At 39.6% G+C, this 9,269-nt stretch overlaps 1 non-coding gene across 1 annotated transcript; it reads right to left on the reverse strand.

The window, feature by feature from the left end:
- Window positions 1-7,479: 7,479 nt before the first annotated feature.
- TRNAW-CCA (transfer RNA tryptophan (anticodon CCA)) lies at window positions 7,480-7,551 on the reverse strand. The gene has a single exon. It is a non-coding gene; the product is annotated as a tRNA-Trp (tRNA).
- Window positions 7,552-9,269: the final 1,718 nt, after the last annotated feature.

The following is a 9,269-nucleotide window of genomic DNA, read 5'->3' on the forward strand; positions in this document are numbered from 1 at the left end:
GGATTTCTTAAAATAAATCTCTCTGTCTCTCTCTGCCACTATCTCTGCATCTGTCTGTTTCTCTCTCTCTCTCTCACTACACACACACACGCACACACACTCTTGATTTCATATTGGTTGCTTCTCTAGTGAACACTTACTAACATATAATAGTTTCTTCTTTGGTAAAACAGGAATCATCAGTGTACCTAACTCCTAGGATTATGGTGGTGATTAGGGAACTCAGCGTAGCACTCGCCGTATAAGTGACTAAGGCATGCCAGTTACTCTTCTAGTTATTATTTATCATAACTTAGTGCTCTGATTATGCTCTCTCCCCCCACTTGGTTGCCATTCTAAACCACAGCACCTGGAAAACTCCTCCAAGAGTCAATTCAGGTGCTACCTGTCCTGTGAAGCTTACCCAGATGCTCCTCAAGTGCACTTGTTTATATCTATGGCACACACTACAGGTTTTTACCGGACCATCATTTTTCTATCTAAATGTCATCTTCAAGAAGAGGAGGCGGATGTCTCAAAGCCCTTCAGGTCAGACTTTAATATTTTTATTTCTACCACCAACCCCAAATGCTGGCAATATTTGCTTCTCAAAAAAAATAAAAATAAAAATTCCCTATGAATATTGGGAGATGTCTCTACTTCCTATATTAGGAATAGAGGCTTTTTGTCAAGTCTGTGTTTCTATGTGTGGAGTCGCAGAGTCATTGATTCGTAAAACATTTATCAAATGCCTGTTGTGGGCAAAGATGGTGTCAGTTGCTTCAGTTTCAGTTTTTGGAGGCAAATGCTTTATGGCAGAAACCAAAATAAGTGAGCCACTTGGAAGATGTGAGAAAATATAAAAATCTGGGGGGAAAAGTTATTTTTTTCTGCCTGTGTGAATTGGAGGATTGTCTTTCACAGGAAATAGCATATACATTGAGCCTTAAAGAAAAGGTGAGATTGGGAGGGGAAAGTCATTCTAGATAGAAGAAACAGAGGTCAAAATGCCCAGATATGTTTGAGGAATAATAAGCAGTCTGCACTGGGTATAGCTTAGGGAGGATGGTTTGGTTAGGAACAGCAGGGAAATGACGCGTGGAAAAGGTAAGGATCACATTATTAAAAGGTGTGAATACTAGGACCAGAGCCCAAGGAATTGGAGCTTCAGTCGGTGGCTGATGAAAGCTTGGCACAGGTGATTTTCCCGGTGTTTGATAAATGTTTTAGTAAATTCTGTGTGTTCACATTTTTAACAGGAATTTTCACCACGCTTTGAACCAGGGTGCAACAGAAGAAAAACGTACTTTGCTCAATCACCTTTTGATCTCACAAATAGTATTTAGCACAGAAAAAGACTGCTGTTCTAAGTGTTTTACAAGTGTCAATTCATTTATTCCTTGGAAATAAATACTTTCTTGTCCTTTATTTTGGGGGCTTCCCTGGTAGCTCAGATGGTAAAGAGCCTGCCTGCAATGTGGGAGACCTGGGTTTGATCCCTGGATCGGGAAGATGCTCTGGAGAAGGAAATGGCAACCTATTCCAGTACTCTTGCCTGGAGAATTCCATGGACAGAGGAGCCTGGTGGGCTGTGGTCCATGGGGTCGCAAAGAGTCAGACACGACTGAGCCACTAACAGTGTCCTTTATTTTACAGATGGAGTTGAGACAACAGAGTCAGTAAGTACCTGGTCTAAACTTTCACAGCAGGTGCGTGATGGAGCTGCCAAATGACACAGTTTTATACTTTGCCGCCCAGGATGAGATGCAGTGAGTGGAGAAGGCACATCTCTTTAAACACCGCAGCTTAAAAATAAGAAAAACTCAGATGGATTAAAACATACATCCCTTTCCCTTTTTTAAATATATCTCTTTCTTGAAAACAACTTTTTTTTTCCCTTCTCCTCCTCTAAATAGAACATTTCAAAAGCATCTTGGAAGCCATAGAGACAAGTTAAACTCCATATGAGCAATTGTTCCACCATGGGAAAAGTGCCTGCCTGCAATTTTCACAAACCTCCAGTAAGCCATCCTGAGCAGGTGAATGACTCCATAGCTCCAAAGAGCCAAAATACTCCTTGCATGTGATTCTCTTTCTAGAATACAGAAGAGAATTCAATATGTCTTACTAGGTTATTACAGAAGACACCTGCTGTTAGCTACTTCATTCTGTGGCAGCTGACACCAGATTTTAAACACAATAAAACAAAATAATGTATACCATTATATTTAGTGACAAGCAAACCCTTTCTTGCTTTGTTCTTTGACATTATGCTGCAGGTATGTCTGCCACATCTCATCATCTGATTTCAAGACCATACTTGCTTGTATATGCTTGACTTGGACCCAAAGAAAATCAAGGGCTATAAATATTTTAAAAAACTTGGAACAAAGAATAAGAAGTTTTGCAGCAAAGGCTGTATTTACTTTTTATGTTTGTGTTCTTAAGGAAACCATATCATCTCTAAACTTTACATTTTCAGTAGCACTTATTGATGTCAATGTGTCTTAGTTCAATGAATGAAGCAGACTAAAGCAGAGCATTATAACCATGCTATGCTGTATTGCAATTTTTCTTTCTTTATTCACTCATTCACCACTTATTTCTTTAGGGTCTAACATATGCTATTTTCTGCACTCTCATGAGATCCTGGAAATTGTGGAATATAGATTCATTAATGAGATGGTTTCTGCCTTGAAGGGATTTAAGTCACCTAATGAAAAAGTCATATGCATGTGCTTTAACACAAAGGAAACACTGATGATGTCTCAGAAGAAAAATAGCAACCTTTTTGGAAGCTATAGGAGTGGAAGTTTAATAAGGGGAGATAGTCTATGCCTCCAGGTAAGCTAAACATTTAGCCAGGTTAAGACAAATCACTCCCTGGGAAGATGTTGAGAACTTTCTCTGAACATTTGACAGATACGCCATTTATGTTTGTAAAGTCTTCACTTCCTATCGTTTCTTTCAATACTGTCTTTGCCCCTGCCTCCCATTCTAACACTGCCCAGTGAGTTGTGACAGGAGCGTTCTGCTGAGTAAGCACAAGGCTTAAATCAGATGCAGATGTCTTCATGCTTCCTTTCCACTTATACTTGCCATTAACATGCAAATATCAGTCTTTTCTCTGATGTCTTTGCAACACTTTGTCCCAACAGACTTGGCCCTAACCTGGCCTTAGATAATGGAGAGCTGTATTTGTGACACCCAGATCCTTACTGAGCTGCTTGTCCACTCTGTAAGTCAAAAACCAAATGTCCTGGATCATAATTCTTCAGGAAATTGCCCTCCATAAAAATGTATATCAGAGTTTGGGTGATAATGTAATCATAAACTCTGGGTGTTAGTCAAAGTGCTTAAAGGTAAATTTCCTGGCTGGATTCCCACATCCATGAAAGATGATCATTTTTCAAAATCTCCGGTTAAGCCCTCTGATGCCTTTGGCAGACATGTGCCCTTGTGGGTTCCTAACAGGCTTGTTGAGCATATACAAAGCCCAATTATGACATTTCACTAATATATGCAGCAGCATTGATTTTCCGGTTTTTCTTAAATGCTTATTTTGGATGATATCTGTCCAGCCTGCTCAGAGGCTAGAAGCTGAGCTCTGCATTATTTGTAGCAGCTTAGGGTGAAATAAACACTTGTCTCCTACTGTAAGGCTCAATGTCCCTGTGTCATATCTATGCATGCCATAAAAATAGCGATAAACATGATATATTTTTATGACTCTGAATGCTCTATGTGTCAATAAAATATTTTTTAAACTGGATGAAGGCTGTAGTGAACCTGCCTCCCTGCTGAAGTACAGAGTCCCAGTGTGCGGGGCCTGATTCCACCTGGATGGCAGAGTCATCAATCGTCTGTGATGGAATCAGGTGCCTGGAGCTTGCGGCATATGCAGGGTTTTAGTCCTAATGGTCTCAGAGCTTTTTTGCCTGATACACATTGAGAAACGCTTCCCTTGCTTCTCGTTGGGGAAATGGATCACCGCTGTAATCGACCCGATGAGCTAAATGACCTTTCCTTCTTTGAAAGGCCCTGGGATTTCACAAGAGGAAAAGATCCATATATGCAAGAGAAACTGCAGTAAACTTTTCAAAGGCACTTTAAGACGCTGCTTTTAAAATGTAGTTTAAAGGTGGAGGAATCCTTTTATAGAAGACATATTGACTGAAGACAAGATGTCTTCCAACTTTGGAGGCATGGTATTATTTATCCTCCAGCAAACAGCAAATAGAGGATGCCCTCAATAGTACTGCTGGTATCTACTCAGTGCTTTACATTTGCTGAAGCATGCTATGTTTATTTCTTGCAATAACGTCTAGAAGAATGAGTAATGCCTTATTCCATTTTTTAGTATGTAGAGTCTAATAAACTCCAAAGTAAATACAGAGTACTTAGATTAGACACACTAGGAGACCAGAATTGTCCTTTCTGTTGCCCCTGATTATCTCCATATTTCAGAAGGAGTAACAACAAGCCATTCCATAAAGAAAAATATTTTGCCTGTAGAACAATGAACAAGAAAGTAAACTTTAAACTTTAAAAGTAAACTTTAAACTCTAATCACAGATACTCCATGTCCTCTCCTCTTCACATATAACGAACAACCTATGCCCAGTCATACTTTTTAAATACCTGATGAGGACATCTTTATGTCTAAACTTGCCAGTTTCCAAAATAGGCTGAATAAGAACACTTTCTCTGCATTGATCATAAAACTTGTATGTTTCCTATTTGCCTTCATCAACTCTTCATATCTGGGTATTATTGTTGTTGAGGATTTGATTTAATTTTGTCTTGTTATCATTGGAGAGTTGACTGACCATGAAAGGAATTAATATTTATTTAATACAATTTATCATCCTTGGTCTAGGCACTTGACATCTATTAAAAGCTCAGGGTCTCCAAACCACTTCCTAAATTGATCTGCTTTCCAAAAGCATCCTCTGATTCACCTTTCACAGGGAAAGGAAATCCTCCAGTTCCCTGGGATAGGGCTCATTAGCATATGGCACATGTAGACACTGCAGATCTCCTCAGATTTGCTGGTATTTACATACTGATTTGACATGCATTCGAATTTTAAGGGTGGGCACTCTAAAATGTTAGCCCATTGAGCACATGAACTGGAATCAAATGTGTAATGTTAACATTGCTTTCCTGCTCAATTACATAGCAGTTTGGTTAAAAGTTAAGTTGACAGTAATCTGCCAATCCTCATTTTTCTTTTTTATGACAACTAAATGTCAAGTACATTGCTAGAGAGCATTGGTATATGACAAATCGATAGGAAATCAATGCTAACAAAGCCTTTACAGAGGTCCAGATTATACATCTAGATAAGAATAAATGAAATTTTGTGAGAAATGAAGTCAGGAAAGATTTTAGGTTCAGGCTCTTCTGCTTCTTCTTAGATAATATGCTGCTTTCATTCTACTGTGCAGCAATACCCTTTCTGAAAATAAGGCAGTCAAGCTGTAATAGCATCCATCGTACAAATTTTGCTGAGCTTCCCTGTGTTGTAATGAGCACCTGTACACTCAGTCCTGTCTGACTTTGCACCACCCTATGGACTGCAGCCTGCCAGGCTCCTCTGTTCATGGGGCCATCCCAGCAAGCATGCTGGAGTGGGCTGCCATGCCCTCCTCCAGGGGATCTTCTCAACCCAGGATCAAGGTGTTTCTTGTGGATCACGCACTGGCAGGCAGGTTCTTTACCACTGAGCCACCTGGGAAGCCCACGTTGCAATATATTTAATGCCATTTATTGTTGTACTGCAATGCACATTTGGTTTACTTCCTTATTGGTAACAAATTCCAGGTATAGAGGAATGAAATGTCTTGACTCAGGCCCCAGAGAGAGTGAAAAAGTGCATCAGATCAGCAATACAATCAAGGGTTGTTAATTATAGACTTTAGAGTTTTCTTAGTTTTGGTCCATGATCTTTCATGTGGCTGGAGTTTGGACACTTTTCACCTGAGAGAGTGTGCCAGAAATGCTCAGAATGTCTTCAGAGCCACAGAAACACCATTTCAGTTGAAGAGGAGTCTTAGGGCGTGTCACTTCTGGGGAGTCCCTAACTGCACACTTGAGCAAATCAATTGATTTTTCTGAGACTATTTTAATTTTCTCAGGTAACAGATGCAAAACATTAAGCATCATGTTTGACACTTGTCAGGAGTTTTGGTATATGCTAAATAGTCAAGAGAAACAGTTAAGATATGGCAGCAATTATCCTTAATTTGCTTTTCTTCATCATCACCAACATGGCATACTGGCAAGGATCTGGACCACTTTGTCAGATATCCGGATTCACATATGAGTAATTCTGCAATTTTTATGTGTGACTCTAGAAAAATCTCTTTTCGTTACAGAATATCTGTACTTTCATCTAAAATTTGAGGATAAAAGGATTATCTAGGAGCAATATTAAAGAATAAATATGAGTACAGTATACATCATATTAAAAATCAATAAAAATGAAAGTTATATTATTTAACAATGCATACTTATAAATCTATAATTTGTAAATATACATAATATAACCTATTATATGTATGTGCGATAATATATAAATGAAATATATGTACCATACATATTATATCATGTATTATTATCATCACTGTCTATATTTATGAATGAACACATGTACTTTTGCCAACAAACTATTACTAGTCATATTTTAAACTGAAGAACAATTGGCAAAGTGATTATATTGATAGTAGCAGTTTTTTACCAAAAATGGGGTAAAGAAGAGAGACTAAAAGTTAGTGATTAATGAGCATCAACTTCCAATTGAAAAAGAAAGAAAGAAAAAGACTGAGAAGTTTAACTACCTGGGAGTCATCCCATTTTACCTGTATTATGTTCTCAATTCTATTTCCACTGTGGACTTAAAAAAAAATGCAAACAGTTCCCTGTTCTGTTATTAACATGGGAACAGAACTGTACCATTCTGCTCTTCTTATTTGAGACCCACATCCATGGAAATCTCCAGGGATATTAGAGAAAGGATGATACTATTGGCCATCACACTTTACATCTCTATAGTGATATATTCTTTGCAAAACTATTATTCATCCATTTAGCAAGAACTTCATCGGTTTGGTCTTGTCTTCCATCCCGTTTGTTTATACTAATTGGTGAAAAAGACGCTCAGATTTTTAGTCATAAATTTTTGTTTTCTCACAATCTGTAGTAGTAAGCTTATTTTAAACTTAGCTAACATCAAGCCATTTTAAATTAGGGGCTTCTTTGGTGGCTCAGAATCTGCCTGCAGTGCGGGAAACCGAGGTCTGATCTCTGGGTCTAGAAGATCACCTGGAGAAGGGAATCAAACCATTTTAAACTAGGCATAGTGAGTGAAAGTGAAGTCGCTCAGTCGTGTCCGACTCTTTGTGACCCTGTGGACTGTAGCCCACCAGGCTCCTCCGTCCATGGGATTCTCCAGGCAAGAATACTGGAGTGGGTTACCATTTCCTTCTCCAGGGGATCTTCCCAGCCCGGGGATCGAACCCGGGTCTCCCACATTGGAGGCAGACGCTTTAACCTCTGAGCCACCAGGGAAGCCCTAGGCATATTTAACTGCAAAATTGTTTTAACTAACTGGTTTCCACTTCTCCCCAATGCTTTCATAATAATAATAATAGTAGATAACATATATTAGAACGTTTCTTCTATTGGCAAAGACTTTATAAATTAGGCTTATTATAGATGACAAAACTGAGGCTCAGAAATATTGAACAACATGCTGAGAATTACTCAGCTGGTGAAGATCAGAAGTTAGATTTGAACTCAAGCAATCTACGTTCAGACTTCCCTGGTAGCTCAGCTGGTAAAGAATCCGCCTGCAACGCAGGAGACCCCAGTTCAATTCCTGGGTCAGGAAAATCCCCTGGAGAAGAGAGAGGCTGCCTACTCAAGTATTCATGGGCTTCCCTGGTGGCTCAGATGGTGAAGAATTCACCTGCAATATGGGAGACCTGGGTTGGATCCCTGGCTTTGGAAGATCCCCTGGAGGAGGGACTGGCTGCTGACTCTGGTCTTCTTGCCTGGAGAATCCCCATGGACAGAGAAGCCTGGTGGGCTGCAGTCCATGAGGTCACCGTTGGACAGGACTGAACGACTGAGTCCAGGACACAGCACAATCTACATTCAGAGTTTAAGTTAAGCATTTTTATAAAGTATGGTATCACCTTGCTCATTAGTATCATACCCCAAAGCAAACAAACAAATAAAAAAACATGATTAAGCAGATCAAAAAAAAAAAAAAAAAATACAGAGCAAATGCTTAGGAGACCTGGAATTTAAATCCAAAGATCCTAATTCTTTATGTTAAAGATTCTTGACTGGGGGATGAGGAGAGAATTAATGAGAGATATGATTTTACATAACTGCATTTTTCTACTAGCTATGTAAGTACACACCTCAGGGCTTTCTCACCACCAATATCCCTCACTGTTGTTTGCCTTGCAAACATATGGAATTGGCAATTAGCAGTTTACAGCCCTGATGCTTCACTTTCACTGTCATCTGAGCTTTTTCTCAACTTAGTGCTGTAAGAACCTGCCAAGCCTGGAACAGGCTTTGAGAGATGGAACATAGCACTTGGGGAAACAGCTGACAGGATGTCAGATCTGGTCTGTGTGTGTCAGCCTGTCTCCATTCTGTTGCGGTAACTTTCCTGGGTCCACAAATTTAAGTTTGTTTATGTAACTTGGCAAAGTACCCTGGCCACAATAATGTACCATGTTGTCTTCACAAGGAGACGCTGAAGGCTGCGTGGGTAATTCAGGCACAGGGCAGTAAAGAATTGGTTAGATAGCATCAGTGACTCATGAATCTGAGCAAACTCTGGGAGATAGCGAAGGACAGGGGAGCCTGGCGTGCTACAGTCCACGGGGTCGCAAAGAGTTGGACATGACTTAGCTACTGAACAACAACAACAATAAAAGAGAAATGTACCTTTTGCCCTCAGCTTCTAAGAGGTAACACATAGCATACCTACTAGAAGTGCATTTGTTAAAGGGGGAGGCCTATGCCAGATCTTAGGGTACAGCCAACAATACCTGATAATCTTGGAGTGAAGGCCAAAAAAACCAGAATGAACCATCATATGATTTAGGTCATTCAGTATCAGTTGACCTTGAAGCTGAATCCAAGCATGAAGGTAATTAATCAGTCAATCATGTGTACAAAATGAAGCCCCAGTATAAACTCTGACCCTAAGTCTTGAGTGAAATTCCCTGGTGAACAATAAATGCTCTACGAAAATTCTCACATAT

The sequence above is a fragment of the Dama dama genome, chromosome 12, assembly GCF_033118175.1.
Source record: "Dama dama isolate Ldn47 chromosome 12, ASM3311817v1, whole genome shotgun sequence".
Taxonomy (NCBI): Eukaryota; Metazoa; Chordata; class Mammalia; order Artiodactyla; family Cervidae; genus Dama; species Dama dama.